At 41.3% G+C, this 14,881-nt stretch overlaps 1 protein-coding gene across 10 annotated transcripts in view; it reads left to right on the forward strand.

The window, feature by feature from the left end:
• The first annotated feature begins 4,958 nt into the window (after positions 1–4,958).
• Positions 4,959–14,881, forward strand: part of CHL1 (cell adhesion molecule L1 like) — a 216,662-nt gene continuing 206,739 nt past the window's right edge. For 3 of the 10 annotated variants that reach the window (XM_045991775.1, XM_045991785.1, XM_045991784.1), the window contains exon 1: positions 6,160–6,276. The gene's annotated coding sequence lies outside the window, so the exon portion shown is untranslated. Of the gene's footprint in view, positions 5,223–5,458; positions 5,568–6,159; positions 6,277–6,628; positions 6,651–14,881 lie in introns of those variants that run through there. The other 7 variants (XM_045991781.1, XM_045991778.1, XM_045991777.1 and 4 more) reach the window with 6 other exon arrangements.

A 14,881-nucleotide genomic window follows, 5' to 3' on the forward strand; every position in this document is an offset into this window, starting at 1 on the left:
GTCCTTCCCCCAACTCATAAGCTCTCTCTCTCTCTCTCTGAAATAAATAAATCTTTAAAAATTATTTTGATATCAGGAAACATGAAACTGACTTAAACTATTTTGCTATAATATTTTTTCACTCACCTAGCCACATAGTCAAGATGTATTTCAGTTTCAGCTTTTAATAAACAAGAAGCTTTCATCTATTTGAAGACCTAACTCTTCAAGTAAATGTCAAGTATCTGTCTTTTCTTTTCCCTGTGGTGGTTTTATTCTCAGGCATGCTTTGTCTGAGTGGGGATAAGCAGCCACCTTCCCCTACCTTACATCATGCCTCTGGAGCAATCCTATGTTTTTTTCCTCATAGGTCAAGCACACATCCCAGGTAGGTCTTTCATTAGCTCCTTTTAGTCTGTTGCTTTTCATTGTTCTAATCACCATAGATAGAGGGATGGGAAATATGGATTCTGTACCTGTGTCACATTTCCAGACCAGTGGTAGATCGGAAGTATTGGCATCAGCCTCCGCTCAGTCACATCAACCTAGGAGATGTCATTTTCTAGAATTGGTTACTGGCAAGCAAAAAACAATGGATACCTATTGTACCATCCATTCTTATTTTTCTTGACTTTCTGAAATGACAGAGATTATAACTATATTAATTAGGGGAAAGACTAAATAGTTACAATAAAGAGACCTCAAAAGACACTGTCTCAAAGAATAGGCAGGTTCAGTTTTTCATGGTAGTATGTGGGCTCTAATTCCTAGAGCCATGCGGGACTCAGGATAATGGGGGTTCTTTTGTCATCCTCCTATGAATATTTCACTGTTGTAGGCTAGCTAGAAGGAAAAAGAAGAGTGAATCTAGATCTTTAAGAAGATGAGCTGGTAGTTGCCAATAGCGTTTCTTCTTGTATCCTTTTGGCGAGAACCTAGCTATGGGGACAAACTTGGTCATAAGGGTGTATGTGAAATGTATGTGAAATGTGGCTATGTGGCCAGGAAGGAGGAAAAAAGAAAGATTGTGGGGTGAGGGGTCAGGGTAGGGAGAGAAGCAACCAGCAGCCTGCCGCAAGCACTTATATTAAGAAGACCCACTGGGTCTCTTCCTGTGTTCTGTAAGAAGTTTCCTTTATTCTGACAATGGGAAAACCAATTTCCAAAATCAATTGGACAAAATAGACCGAAGAAAAGTATCAACTGAGACCTTTATTTTGACTATTTGTTTCTGTAAAGATCAGCCCTTATTCTCCTGGTATCATTCACCATTTATCTTGTTTGTTGTAGCAAAACTAGGATACATAGAATTATCTTTCAAGATGACAGTAGTCTGTCATATTCTAAAATCATACAAGAATATCTATATATTGATTATTGACAAGATTAAGAATATATTTAGAATTCAGAATATATGTATATTTAGAATTTAGAATATATGTGTGTGTGTGTGTAAAATTCTAACTTGTACAATCTTGAGAACATTTCTAAACCTTGCCCTCCTCAAGTATAAAAGGAAACTATAGGAGAATATGCTATCTGAGGTAAACTCCAGATTGAAAAGATTTTGTATTATGTTGGATATAGAGAGATTTAAATGAAATTTCCATCCTCCAAAACTATGAAGACTTTTCCCAACAAATGAATTCATACTATAGACCTATGCTCAGGCCTTTGAGATAAGACTTCACTGCAGAACACTTTGGAGCAAACTGACCAGGAGAAAGGTAGTTATAACGGGCATTTGAGCATTTCTGATTGGAGGACAAGAAATCTTTCTGACTTCTACAAGTAATCAACAAATGCCTTAAAGCATGAGATTAGATAACACTTAGCATGATTATAGCTACATAAGTATAATGTTGTTAATGGCCGTAAAATTACCTAGCCCTTAAAAAATCCAGTGAAAATATCTGGTTCCATGGCCTCCTAAGGCTGAATCATTTGTATTAAAGATTCATGACATAAAGTACAAGATGTTACCTTTTTATTTGTTCCAGAATGATTGCCCTTTGATTTTTCACACATGGCCTTTTGTTCTTGTGTTAAAGGAGTATCAATACTGTCAGTTTAACTCTGCAGAATTAATATGATCTTTAGCTTTCTTAATATCTAAGCTGAACATAGCTGCTTTGTACTTCGAAGGTTGCCTTTGAGGACCTACCCTACCCCTCAGTGGAACATCCTGCCTTCCTTTAGGACAGTAGTTGGCCAGGAAATCCCTGTGGATCTGTGACTATTCAGAACTGCTAGACTGAAATACCATTTTGAAAACTACAGCTCTTCCGCTAAACAATTTTTCTAGGAACATTGCCATATCACTAGCTACTCGGCTTTGCCAAAAGTCAATACTCCTCCAATGGTCCTAGCTCTGGGAATGATATCAAATGATGGTTCAAGCTGGGGATAGGCAGTAAATCAGCAGTAAAAGCTGAAAAATAACCCGGCTCTTAATACCTTTTCTCTTTTTTCCAGATGACTGGCCTATCTCTCTCACCTTCTGCTTCTATTCATGAAAGATCTCCTTTCTCCCCTTCATTCGTGGTTTGATAGCCGTATTTTTATTTTACATGGCCTTCCTCAATTGTGAGAGATAAATTCACACCTTTCAAAGCTAATGCAACCAAATTTCCATGTGACTTGTAAGAAATGTAGTCTTTCTTTAGCACTCAACGTGCAATTGTGTGATGCCTGGTAGATTAGGATTGTTTGTTGAACAAAGTGTCAGACAGGAGGATGGGAGCCAAGAGAGGGTTTCAAAGCAGCAGCAGAAGGTAGCTTCACCGAATTTCCACTCTGGTTGAAGGCTGCCTTCTGGTCTTGGTTCCAGCCTTTCTGGAATCTGAAGCAGTGAGCCGTTTTAAATTCTTTGGGTCCGGAAAGCCTACATTTGTGATCTGCCTTTGGAAATGTATTATAACAAAAACAAAAACAAAAACCTATCCTTGGAGATAACATCTAGGAGGTATTTTTTGGATGTGGAAATTTAAGTCGGCTGCTTCTATTTTGCATTTCTTTAAAAAGACTTATTTAGCTGGCTCACAGTCTTTCTTTAAAATCCTTTTTTCCTTTCTTGATGAATCATTTGTCTTCCCTCTTCCCTTTCTCTTTCCTCCCTTCTTTTTTTCCTTATACACTTTTCCCTTTCTCTCTCATGTCAAATTTATTTGCCTGGGGTAGAGCATATTGTATATATACAGACTTAATGGCTGCCCCTAGTTAGCTCTGGGCTTACTATTGGGCTGTTAGTTCCTCATTTATATTCAGTGTCAGAGATGCAGAAGTATGGTACTTCCCTTTCAAGAAAACTCATGTTTAAGAACTGACCTTATCTTTTTGTTTCAGCTATTATGCCTTGGTATTCTTTAATATGTTTTCGGATATTTGACTTAAGAAAGAAGCAGCTAGCCTTATCTATCGTGTTTTCCACTGTGCCCTAGTACCTTGAACAATGATTAATAAATATTAGGATCTCTCTCCTCTCTTTCTATATATGTTTTCATAATGATCCTATGTCAAACAAACAAATCATAGAGAAAAGAAGAGATGTATATCGAAGAATATTCTGTTGGTCTGGCCAGGACTGAGTTTTTACTCTTTTGGTCAGAGAATGTTTATCCAGAATGTGGTCAACTTCTGAGTTCAACTCAGCTTTGTGTCTCCTTGACCATGGAAATGCTTTCTTGTATTTTTCCTATTGGAATTTCATTCAATATTCTATCTTTGTTTCTACTTTAGAAAATATGCCATGTGAATAATGATGCCTCGGGCAAAGAAATTACTCTAGTAGCACAATTTAAACTCAGGGCAAATCCTGCCCTCACTTGCATTTGCAATTTGCAATGCAGTCAGTAAGAGTTGGGCCCACACAAGAACTGACAGAACTGGGACTCCAAGGTTAGCAATTATTAAAGTTTAAAAGTCCATTAATTCATTTTCAAAATATTTTATTTAGTTGTTTCTGAGGCAGAATTCTGAACTGCCTTCCCTCTAGTTGCTACTATAGTGGTATCCAACTCTGAGGGGAGCTCAGAGCTCTAAATGTCCTCATTGTTCAATGTACAAGATGAGAACAAAACTAGACTGTCAAGTCAATCTTACTGCCTTAGTGGAGTAAAAATTAGAGGTCAGTGATTCTCTTACCATCAAAGAGAACTTAAATTCAACAGAATTTTTTTTAAGTGGTATTGTGTGAAAAATCTGGAAAATATGATCACCACGTGAAAAAAAATGAAAGGGGAATATAAATAATTTATTCTGCAAAAGCCTGTAAGTTTCCCATATTATTTTGGAATCCTAAAATGAAATTTACATGTTTTGGTGGAATTGACAAGGTATCAGAAATGGCCTTTTGCAGTGGAAATAAGCACACAGGGCTTTCTTCTTATAATAGTGAATTAATGTAGAATAAATGAGAAAAACTTCACGGAACAATGTGGTAAAATTAGACTGTAAGTATTAAGAGAAAAATTTTAAAAATAGTTAACAGCGAAAGGTGTCCATATTTATTATGTATGTAATCATTTGTTAGCTTATTGTAGTAGCAGCTTTTGTAAATTAAATAACAAGCCTCATCACACCCATAAATAAGGAAGGAAAGCAAAGAGAGTATTTTTAATAGGTACATGGCACCACACCCTTCCAACATGCAGCAATGAAGGAAAACCAGACCGGCGACCCGTGTGTGGAATATGTACTGAGTGTAATCATCCGGAGGGGGATTTTTTTTTTGTTTTTGTTTTTGTTTTTTGTTTGTTTCTGCAGCTAAAAGGGACAGCGATCCTACCTCTTTTGACCATAGATGTTGAATATGACGAGGGAAGTTTTGGCTTCATCCCTTCCTTTCTCCATGAGATAAAAGTCTTAAAAGCCTGTAGCTCTCCCGGTCCTAAAGGAGTGCGGAAAGGAGGGGAAAATAAGCGGCGTGGGTGAGGGGTGGCGGAGCAGAACCCAGCAAGAGAGGAGAGGAGCTAGCCAGCCTCTGCCCTGAGGGCGTGGATCCCAGCGCAAGCCTGAACAGGTCGGGCGTTCTCGCGGCCACCGCCAGCGGGCGGGAGGGGCCGGGCGGGATCTCAGCCGGCAGACCCGCGTGTGGATCTGCTGCAAGCGGCCGGCAGTAAACTCCCTTGGTTCGGCTCGGAGCTTCTGGACACCGCACGTCCCTCTCCCGCAGCAAGTCAGCTAGAGGGAGAAGTTTCCCTGGGGGAAGGTACGGAACAGATCCAAAGCCAAAGACGGCTCAGGTGTGTCTGGGTGGGGGTTAATTCGCATCTGTTTTGCTAGCCCTACGGCTTCTCCCAGTTCTAGGAGTAGCCAACTCTTTGGGCGTGATGGAAGGCGGATTAAGGGTTTGCTGCTGGGAGGGGTCAGCTCACTGTGGATAGGAAATGGTGCGCAATCAGGGCTCCATCCTTGCCTAGAGTGGGGTGGTCCCAGGTCCCTCAGCCCTAACCCGTGAAGAGACGCCCCCTTTCCCAGCCCCGCCCCCTGGTGGCTGAGTCTGGATTCAAACACAGCTCGGTATCGGCTGGGTAGACTGAACCCGCTCCTCGAATCATCCAGCTCCCACTTTCTCCGCGTGGTTACGGGTAGGTTAACCTCTGTCTTTCCTCCAGCACCCCCCCCCCCCCGCACCCGACCCTCTGGCGAGCATTCCAAACCGTCCTGGAGATGGCAGCCCTCTCTCCAGTAGGGGGTCTGAGGTCTACCTGGGTTTGGGGTCAGTCCTGATGGCACTCTTCCCTGCCCCTGACCATCTTTTGGGTCCTAGGGCTATATTCTTTCCCGCACCCCACCCCGCCCCTATCTTGTTCCCATTCTCAGGGGAGGATTCCAGGTACTGGTTGGGGTTCGGTATACGCTGCCACCTTAAAAACGGAGATCTGTAGACAGCAGGTTGTGGGGGGCGGGGGGACGGAAAGAAAATGGGGAGGTTTAGGAGTTCCACCGTGGGGGCTAGAGGCCAGGCCGGGGGCGTGGTTGCCATGGCTCCTTGGTAGCTGAGCTGGGGGAGCTAGAGATGCCAGTCACGGATGGTCCCTTCTTCTTTGTGCCTCTCTCTCTCTCTCTTTTTTTTTTTTTTTTTTTTTTTTGAGTGAGTGTGCGTGGGGAGGGAGAAAGTGATTAATTTGGAGAGCAGGGATTGGAGCCTGGAGGCTGGGAGGCTGGGGAACGCCGGCCCCTTGATTCCCACTCCTCTTGCACGCCGGGTGAGCCGCACTTTCTCAGTCAGGGACAGGGCTGAGGAATTCCTGAGAAAACCCAAGGGCCGAAGAAGCCGCTGTCGCGCGGGCCCAGGTACCCACGCCCAGAACCGCGCCTTGGGGCGAGCGCGGGGTGGGTGGTCGGTCTGTCAGCTAGGAAGGCGGGCAGGGGAGGGGGTGGACGGCGAGCGGCGGAGGGCAGGTGTCTAGTGGCACAGCAGGGCGGCGCGACGGGGAGGGAGCCCCGCGGCTCAGCCCTATGCTAGGGGCGCTGGGGTTCGGCCCCGCCCTTAAGCCTCGGAGGAGCTCCCGTACCCGGCAAGTGGCCCCCTGGGCACGCGCGTGCGCGACGGCGCGTTCTCTGGAACGCCCGTGGTGGCTGTGGGGGGCATGTGCGCGTGCGCGCGGAGGTGGGCAACTGGTGAGCCACCTGGGCTCACTCGAGGCAGAGCCTCTCGAGGCTCCCAGGTGGGTTTCATTTGCAGCTCCGACGTCTCCGTGATGCGTGATTTTGGGCAGGCCGTTTAACTACTCCGTGCCTCGGTTTCCCCTTTTAAATAATAGCGGTAATATCATACCTTGCTTATTAGGTTCTTTCAGGACTGGAATGAGATAACCCAAGAAGGCAGTTTAGTTTCGTGTTTATGCTTAATAAACACCCTAAGTTACTTATGGTTTCTGATGGCGTTACTGTTATTATTAATTAATCCTCAATTTAATTAGATACGGTGCATTCTCATTTCTTCGCATCTTTATATAAGGCAAAATACTATGTTTTCGAATTTTGAAGACTATCAGTGGATATTAAATATTACTGCCCCATACAACTCCTACATAGCTCTGGATGGCAGCAGATTGGAAGATATAAACTGACCAATTGCTGGTCATGTTGGCTTGTCAGTACATGGACAGAGAGAGAAGCTTAGAAAGCTATTTGGGGAAACTTAGTGATAAGGTGGGGGAAAAAAGAGTTTATTCTGCAGCTTTGTGCGTGAGGCTCTCTTTCCTCTTTCACAGGCTGATGTTCCAGTTAGGTTTGTTTTTTTTTAATTTCAGTCTCTTGTGATGAACCACCGTATGGCTTTCATAATTGAACTTGGTTCTAGAGTCTAGTGTATAACCCAGGTTTCCATTTTATGGCCTTAAGTGCTGTGGTTTATTTACCTCTAGTAAAGGCAGAGAGGATAGTGTATAATCATTCCTCCCGCTCCTGAGTATTGTGAGTGAATAAATGGAGCCAAATAGTTATTTCTTGGCAGGTGTGAGTACTGGCTATGGCAACTCATTAAACATCTCTTTCTGGGCATGTTTTTAACCTACATCACTGCAGAAGAGTAGGACTGTGATAATTAATATATATTTTTTATATTGTTCTCTTATATTGCATCTATGTTTATGGGTCCTTTAGAGAAAAGACTGCAGGTGTTTATTGCTACCTCATGGTTTTATTATGTGCTCCAGCTTACCTGGTGATGAGCAAAACATCCATGGACCTAAATGTAAGAATGACAGGGTTTGATATTGCCCATAATGTATTTATTACCTTTAAATGAATTAATCTCATTTGCTGGATTGATTTTAAGTACAGTTTAAAAATATCATTTGCTTATTAAAATATAGTCATGTCTTGGTGGATCTGAAGCAAGTAAAACTGGACATATGTTCCCATCACAAAGTTCCTTAAGACTTTTACAAAACAGACCTGACTTCAGAAAATATTTGCCGCATAAGATATAGCAAAAATTTTGAAGATAGGTTGTTTGACCCAAAATTGCTTTGTTGAAATAATTTATCTGGTTCATTTTTTTAATGGAGAATTAAATAAGAGTAATGATCAAGACTGATTTATGATTCTGCTAGGTTTTGTTGTTGCTGTTTTTAATTTCATAAAGGAAAATTAAGTAATAGAGGGGGCTGGATGGCTTCAGATTTGAAGGAATGAGTGTCAGGAAGCCCTGTGAATATCTATTCAGATAGTAGAGTATTGCTTTAAGTTTGACTTTTGCATGACAACACTCCCTTCTTCACTGTGAATATGTCATCTTTAAAAGGTACCTTGAGGAATTAGTGTGACAGCTTGCCTGAAATTCATGTGATCATTTACATATTGTTTCCCAGGAGCATTGGCATTAAATGTTTCATTTGTTGGAAATTATTTTGCCCTTTGATTTATCACAGCCAACAGTGCCATGGAGTCTAGTACATTTTAGAAACAAAAATTTAGCTTTTCACTCTTTTGTATTTTCCCCGGAAAATCTAAGCAGCAATGCACATGGAAGCTTCAGTTAGGCCAAAGACAAAGGGTGACATAGAAAACCGTGACAGATCTGGAGGAACTGACTCCTGAATTTGGGGAGCTAATTGACATGCAAAGGTATAAGCTAGAGGAGGAAGTTGTCCTATACCAAGGCTGTTTTCAATGATGTGCTGTATTATCTAATTCAATCAGTGTTGCTTGTTATTTTTTCAAACCGAGACCGAGAATACTATATTTTCAATTATGAACATTTTGATTACAGCTTCATTGTAACTAACTAATTCAGTCTGAAGAGAATGCAATTATTATGGTGATTTACATACAATATGCTAAGTTAACACAGCTAATGAGTGAAAGCATAATATTCTTTCTATTCATTCCTGGAAAAATATTGTGCTAAGCATTCTTTCAAGGAAAAGATTACATTATTCGCCAGCATTTTATGTCTACCTACAAGTAGAATTGGCATTGAGCCATTTTCTCTGCTACTGAAGTGAAATCTCTCACATTTTGGCGACCATGCCTTTCCCCATCTTGGGGTGCGAAGGAGAACGGAAACAGTTCCCAATTTAATTAGATATGGTGCTTTCTCCTTTCTCTGCATCTTTATTGGAGTAAAGATTCTGTATTTTCTAATTTTGGAGGCTGGTTAACCCTTAAACATTACTAATTACTGCAGTTTATTGTATGGGTGTCGCAATAGTGTAGTTAGTTAATTATAGCTTTCTCATTAGCACCATGTAGAGAATAATGAATTAACACATTGCTTTGATTGAAAGAACATCTAAGTTTATCTTCTGAGAATAAAAGTGTTATTGTGTTACCGAAAGTCACTATAATTTTCCCAAGAAACAAATTGGTTGGAATTCTCTAGCACTAGGATAGGAAGCTTGATGAATGAGTTGGATTGATCACAAACAAGAGGGAGTAGAGCTGTGGTTGCTTGGCAACCTAACATTATTCTGCAATTTCTTCTGGTATATTTATCCAGTAAACTAGAAAATTCTGTTTTGTTAACGAATGTTTTTAGTCAGTGCACAAATAGACCATAACTAATTGAGATTTTATGTATTGTGGATAAAAAACGATCCTACTTACCTTCCTATTGTGTTTAGATAATAAAAACACAAAGAGAATGCATATTCTGTTTTCAGTTTTTAAAATTTTCTGTGAAAAAATGTTATTTTCATTTTCATAATAGCTCGTTCCTACCAAGAGATTAAATTTGTTTATCTCCTTGGAAATCAAATTATTAGAAAATGTTTGTGTTTATGTGTATATTTATACATAATTTTTCATTTATACAAAATTTATATGTATATTTATACATAATTTTTCAATAAGAATCAGAGAGTTTGAACTGAGATGAATTCTTCAGAAATTGTGGTTTGCTGGTTGAACTGACAATGTAGGTAAATTTAAAAAGGTGTAGATATCCAATCCAAATGATGCTGGCCGATGATGGTAATAATGAATAGGGCAACTATATAAGTGTACTCTCTTTAAGCAGGGTTTCTTTTCCTGGTGTTCTTAATTGTTCTCCTTGCTGATGTTTGGGTGCATCTTGGTTTCCCCATAGTTGCAAGTAGGAGCTAAGCAAAACCATAAGCTGCCCATCTTCTAATCCAACTCTTCCTAACTCCAGGGACTACAGTGTACCACTTTCCCATCTAACCTGGAATTTTAGTGTGTATGAAAATTCCCTGCTCACATCTTAACATTCTTGAGGGCACACATTCTGTTTTATGCATCTCATAAACCTTATATTGTCTGGCATAGTGGGAAGCAAACTGGTGTACTGGCTATAGTAATCAGGCTGCCTGGGTACCAAATCAGAGTCTGCTAACTCCTTGGTGTATGAGCTTGGCTAAGTCATTTTAATTGAACACTGATTTCTTCTATGGAGTGGAGGTTAATATCCATGCCCAGCTTGTGTGCATTATTGTGATCTCTATATGGGGCAAGTTTTATAGACAGCTTAGTAGAACTTACTAGGCACTCAAAAAATTCTGGCTTTTGGGCGCCTGGGTGGCTCAGTGGGTTGGGCCTCTGCCTTCGGCTTGGGTCATGATCCTGGGTTCCTGGGATTGAGCCCCACATCAGGCTCTCTGCTCAGCAGGGAGCCCCTTCCCCTTCTCTCTCTGCCTGCCTCTCTGCCAACTTGTGATCTCTGTCAAATAAATAGATAAAATCTTTTTTAAAAAATTCTGGCTTTTAATTATAATAATTATCCATCTATTCCCTATTCAATGTATGAATGGATAAAGATAGGTGTGTGTGTGTGTGTGTGTGTGTGTGTGTGTATGTATCCCTGTGCATTTGAATAAGTGTGTACCATCATCATGGCACAAATAAATGGAAAATTCTTGATACCTATGTCAGTCATGCGATTGTCCCATGTATTTGAAAGATCTCAAGAGTACTTACTGGTTCTCAGGTTGCACTGCAAGGAGAATCACCTGTAGAGCCTTTTAAAACTACCAACCCAGGGGCAGCTGGGTGGCTCAGTGGGTTAAAGCCACTGCCTTCGGCTCAGGTTGTGATCCCAGGGTCCTGGGATCGAGCCCCAAATCGGGCTCTCTGCTCAGCGGGGAGCCTGCTTCCTTCTCTCTCTCTCTCTGCTTGCCTCTCTACCTACTTGTGATCTCTGTCTGTCAAATAAATAAAATCTTTAAAAAAAAAAACAAAAAGGGGCGCCTGGTGGCTCAGTGGCATAAAGCCTCTGCCTTTCGCTCAGGTCATGATCCCAGAGTCCTGGGATCGAGCCCCGCATCGGGCACTCTGCTTGGCAGGGAGCCTGCTTCCTCCTCTCTCTCTCTCTGCCTGCCTCTCTCCCTACTTGTGATCTCTGTCTGTCAAATACATAAATCTTTAGGAAAAAACACAAACAAACAAACAAAACAAAAAAACAAAAACTACCAACCCAGGTGAATTCCATCAGAATCCCTGGGGATGGTGACTAAGACTTTTGGATTTTTTGAAAGCTTCTGGTGAGAGTAATGTACGGTGGGGGTGGGGGGTGAGGACTGCTAACTTAGATTGGGGTAGATGTTCTTGAAGATCACGTTGGCCTGAGGCATTGACTTGCAGTTACCTTGGTGTCATGAAACATGGTTGGAGAAGATAAAAAAAGAGAAAGCTTTGGCAAACCTCTGAGGTTTTTCTTACTAATCCCTTCGGTTTAAATACCATTTTATTCTCTGAAGAGCTGAAATGCACTTTTCATTTACTGTGTATTATTTCATTTCTCAGCCAAATCTCTGTAAAGATGTTAGGAAAGAAGTCATTATCCTGATTTTGCAGATGAATGGAGTGAGCCATACTGAAATTAAATTATTTGATTAGATTCATACATTTAGAACAGATCCAGATACCAAGATTCCTGTGACTTTCGAGTCTGAGTGTTTCTCTCTTTTGCCTTGAGATTTCAAGTGAGATAGAGAATTATTTTTTTAGGACTAAGTAGTCGTGTAAGAAAAAAATTGTATAGATGTGAATTTCCACCTTTTCTATAATAATGCATTGCAATAAAAAGCCCAGACTTTCCTCTCCCCTAAAGAAGAGGCACCATAGTCTATTTAGGATCCAAACTAATGTCCTTTGGACTGAACCTAGCCTATATGTGTGTTTTATTTGGCCCAAGGAGTGTTTAAGAAGTATTTCAGCCAATATTTAAAACCCAAGGCTTTCACGTAAAAATTCATACTTCTGCCTTATCTTTAAAAACGTGATGTTCTCACAGTACTGAACCAGAGTGTCCAGAGAGTGCCATTGGCTGGAAGTGGGTAGCGTGTACCCTTGACTGTTTTAAAGGACCCAGAGTTCTGTGTCTTCTCTGAGTAAGAATTGGTTTCCTCTTGCTTTTACTTTTATTTTTTTCTTATGTATAAGCATACTCAAAGAGGCAATTGAAGGGAGTTTCAAGAAGGAACCACATCTTTTTGGACAGGCTCAAGGGAAACTGACAAGGGCTGCTGAAGAGCCGTTATTGCCCGTCATCCAGTGGGACGGTAGACAAGAGAAGTTACTAAGGAGGTGAGAGCAGTAGCCCTGGGAAAGGCTGCCAGCCGGGACCTGTAGAGAAACAGCAACAGTTAAGTGGCAGATGCAGATCTTCTGCTCTTTTCTTGGAGTGGCTGAACTGACCAGGAGTCAGATGGCAGGGGAGCCTGGTTGAGGTGGTCTGCGGAGAGGGTTCCTTCTGCACAGAGTAGGATGGAAGAAGGTGGAGAATGGATTGGAATCTGGCAGGTTAATGAAGCACACACCTTGAGCCGTAAACTTTATGGAACGCAGGTAATGGGGAAGGAGAAAGTCTGAATTGCCAAAAGTAGGACAAAATGGAAAATCATTAAATTTGTGTTCTGAACCATCTTCTACTTACCTTTGTCATTCTCTGTCCTTTCGTTGCCCTAGAAGGGCATGCTCCCATTCAGAGGTGGGTTTCAGCGGCAGTCTCCAAACTTCTAGACAGTTCTATCCATTCTCCTGTATAATCTCTTTCCAAGAAGAGAGCTCAAACAGCAGAGAGACTGATGCAAAAGGCATATTATAGCTTCTGGGGTAACAGGTTTGCATTTTTAGCAGAGGTTCTTCCCTAACTAGAGCTTTTGCTGTAAGTGGTAAATCTGATGCCAAAGATTGCAGATGTTAATGCCTGTGAAGTGGAGACACCCTCAAATAACAGTCTGACAGCTTAAAGTCACTGTGACCTGGACGTTTGAATCTCCTGAGGGATATCCCTCTCCTTTGGCATAGTGGTATCAGGATGGAGAGGATAAGGCAATAATCAGGCGTGCATTGGTAGCACACTGATAATGAGGCATTCGTGTTCCCTGGGGCTAAGGGATGTAATTCACAGTGTAATGGAAGGCAAGTGGGTAAGAAAAATGTAGTGATTTTTGATCATTTGATACAGTTAGAGTTGATTGTGAACTCATTATTGCATTGAAGAACTTTGCTAAAGAATGTAAAGTGACAGAATATCAGCTTATTATGGGATGTTTTGTGTACTGATTTGTTCAAAGGAAACAACACATCTCATGCAAAATTTCAAAGAAAAGACCTTTTCAGACGACATTCCGCCCATTCAAAAGGTTATTTTTGCAGATTTCTTTTAAAAATTTGTCATGTCTTGCAATATTTGGATGTTTTCAGCATTTTAGAGATTTTTTTTTTTCCATATCATCTTGCTTGACTTTTACAGTGACATGATGGACAAAGAGGGATGAGTTGTTAGCCCATTTCGTAGATGAAATGACAAGCAGGGTCTAATAGCTGGGTAGGCATTGGTGAAACCAGAATTAAGCCTCAGATACCCTGATTTGCAATCCAGCTCATAGCCCACACTACTGCTTTTAGATTTTCATGTTTACTTTTTTTTTTTTTGAGATTTATTTATTTATTTGAGAGAGAGAGAGTGGACAGCGGAGGGGTAGAGAGAGAGGGAGAAAGAGTCCCAAGCTGACTCCGTGCTGAGCACGGAGCCCAGAGTGGGGCTTGATCTCATGACCCTGAGATCATGACCTGAGCCAAAACCAAGAGTCATTCACCTAACTGACTGTACTACCAGGCACCCCAAGATTTTCTTATTTGAAACAAACAAAAATAACAATTAAAAATTTTTTTAAAAATTAGAGTTAATGTGTAAACTGAAGGATGCAATGAGTCTAGGGGAAATACTGAAAACATTACCAGTTATATTTCCAAGGCTGAATGTAGCCCTGCCCAAAGATAAGGAGATCTGATTTTCCATAACTTCTTAATTCTATGATCTACTGATTGACTGATTGATTGATTAATTTATTGATGTTAAGTCCTATGAGATAAGGACCAGTCATTTAGAAAGCTTTTATTGAGGGGCGCCCGGATGGCTCAGTGGGTTAAAGCCTCTGCCTTCAGCTCAGGTCATGAACCCAGGGTCCTGGGATCGAGCCCCCGCATCGGGCTCTCTGCTCAGCAGGGAGCCTGCTTCCTCCTCTCTCTCTGCCTGTCTCTCTGCCTACTTGTGATCTCTGTCTGTCAAAAAAAAAAAAAAATCTTAAAAAGCTTTTATTGAATAATTGTTTTATACTAGAGACAGGACTAAGGCTGTACCAGGCTGATGCTTAAGTAGCTACCATTTACTGAGTGTTTATGATATATTTTGCATTCTCTGCATCAGTGATTTGTATGAAGTACTGTTCTTACAATGCCCATTTTAAGCTAGATGACATAGACATAGTGGGCTTTTTGTCCAGGGCCACCCTCTATGGCTTAGAAGTGGTAGAGCCAGGACTCACCTGTACTCAAACTCAAGAGCATCTGAGCCCCACCCCAAGCCCCTAACTGCTACCCTGTGCTCCCTTTGAGTCTCTCATGCACCTTCTGCACCCTGTGTCAGTTCAGGGTGCTGTAACAAAGTACCACAGCAGAGTGGCTTATCAACAACAGAAATTTATTT

The sequence above is a fragment of the Meles meles genome, chromosome 20 (genome assembly GCF_922984935.1).
Source record: "Meles meles chromosome 20, mMelMel3.1 paternal haplotype, whole genome shotgun sequence".
NCBI lineage: Eukaryota > Metazoa > Chordata > Mammalia > Carnivora > Mustelidae > Meles > Meles meles.